Source organism: Trachymyrmex cornetzi, unplaced genomic scaffold (assembly GCF_001594075.2).
Source record: "Trachymyrmex cornetzi isolate Tcor2-1 unplaced genomic scaffold, Tcor1.1 scaffold221, whole genome shotgun sequence".
NCBI classification, from domain to species: domain Eukaryota; kingdom Metazoa; phylum Arthropoda; class Insecta; order Hymenoptera; family Formicidae; genus Trachymyrmex; species Trachymyrmex cornetzi.
Window position 1 is genome coordinate 93,611 of NW_017296859.1, and position 2,355 is coordinate 95,965.

Consider the following 2,355-nt stretch of genomic DNA (forward strand, 5'->3'; position numbering starts at 1 on the left):
GGGGGGACGAGAAGGGTCCGACGCATCCCCGCCGGGCCACCCGCGCCGTCTCTCTCAAGACGGACGGGCGCCCCGACGCGAGCGCGCCACGAGTATCCGGAGAGGCCTCCACCGCTACTTCGCCTATTGCGAGTTTTGTTATTCCTCGCTTCCAGTTTGCCTGCTCTCAGGCTGACCCTCAGGTCCCCCCCTCCACCAGTGACGCCCAGTGTGCAATGGGCGATAGTTCATGAAGAACGACCGCCCACTGGAGCAAACCTGGTGGTGAATGCCTGGGTGCAATGGGGTTAATACCCCACCAGGCATTCGCTTCCCCAGTGGCATGGGCTCAATGTCCGAAGACAGAGCCCGCCTGCAGAGATGTTGCTGCGTCGTCGCTCCAGTCCCCGGTACCGCGAGGGAACCACCCCATCCCCCAGGGGGGAAGGGGAGGGCCCCACGCGGGCCCGAGGGCCGTGGTGGACGATCATCACTCCGCGCTCGGAAGGGAGCAGACCCCCCTCTAACGGTGCCGAGTTAGATCACCGGGATTTGAAGTCAGAGTTGTCTTCTCCTACCGGCGTAATGATTCCTCATCCTGTTACGGATGGTTCCTCCAGACCCTCCGCACTCCAAAGAGTACGGAGGGTCCTTGGGACGCCGGACCCTAGCGTACAGAGTCCCTCTATTTAACGAGGGACTGTGGAGTATTGGCATCCGGGACCCTCTTAGAGGATCCCGGGTGAGCTCCCGTGCCACGACAAGGCTCTCCACTCACGGGACCAATCAGGTGTTAGAAATAATTCTTTTATCGTTAAACAATTCTCAAATAATTCACTGTGGCCCTAAATAATTAGTCTTTTGTCAAATAATTAATCTTTTTGCCGAAATAATTCAAAATAATGAGAAATTAACCAAATTCTTATATGCGAGTGTGGCTACACCTTAAATAATTCATAGGCGTTGTGAATAGTGCTTAAGTGCTTCCAAATAATTCCAAATACTATTAATTAATTTAGAAATGGCTAGTTTTGCCCTAAATAATTCCAAAATACTTTGTGTAAGATATACTAACTAAAATAATCTCGCATATGAAGTTTTGTGTCCATTATATCGCTTTACGCGTACCTTAATGCTATCCTGCTCTAACTAGAACATCCTTTTGTAAATATTTTAAATAATTAATTTTGACTCTAAATAATTTTATCTGACTGTAAATAATTAAGGAATAGTATGGAATAATTAATTAAATAGTTTTTTAACCAGAATTTTGAGTTTTACTGCAAATAATGTGTTATCTCTTTCTAACTTATGTGCGATGTTCTAATTAATTCTAGGTGCTTGAAATAATTGTAAAATGAGTGGAATAATTCGGCTTACGTGCCTTTGTAACAAAATAGTTATATAACGTGGTTTTACTAACCTTGAACTTAAATAAATCGCTTTTTAGCGTCTGTTAATAATTTTTATTTTTTTCAGGGTCTCCAAATCCATCTCAGCGTACTTTTGTGGGTAAGTATTTTTTGTATCATTAATTTTATCTCTAGTTTAACATGCTGTCTTTTTATTTCTAACTTCTCTTTTATTTTTTAGGTTATCACACTGGATCGGATTGGATCGCCTTTGGTCTCTTTATTCCATAGGATATTCAGGTAGGTTGAACTTTTATCAAATAATTGTATAGAAGATATAAACTGTTTATTATGATATTTAATTAATTATGTATGATCAGTGTGTATTGACTTTTTAGTCTTGCAAATAATAAAATAATAAAATATAATTATGAAATTGTGTTTCTTTTATGATATCACAGCTAGTGTGCAGCTTGATCTTTCTCAAACGTAAATGACTAATAAAACTGCTAAACTAGCGTAAACAATAAAATAATAAAATAAGTTAATTCCGCGTTATTTAATAACTTTTATGCGGTCTTCTGGTGGTCTTCCGGATTCGTTATCCGTTCCGTGGTCTCGCCTTCGTCCTTCGGAGCTATTTGGCGGATTTCCTGAGGAAAAGCCTTCCTCGCCGCTACTGTGGTTGTTTGTGCTGTTGTTATAATTTGCGTATCCTTCTGGAATTAATTTCGTCCTTTTATAATTATTCTGCGGACTCTGGAAAATTGCGGGCGGTCGCAAGGTCAAGGCTATCTGATTACCTTTTTAATGTTGACCTTGTGATCACGTTTCAAGGTCATTTCATGGTCATATCAGGGTCAATTTTAAAAAATGAAATTTGTACTTTTTTAAGCCAGAATCCTTCTTTTAACGGTACCCAGGAACAACGACGGCATCACCAATGATGCTTTGATCTTGACAAATGTTACCCAGATGATAATCCTGAACAACATTCAAAACATTAGCCGCCGGTCGGCTTGGA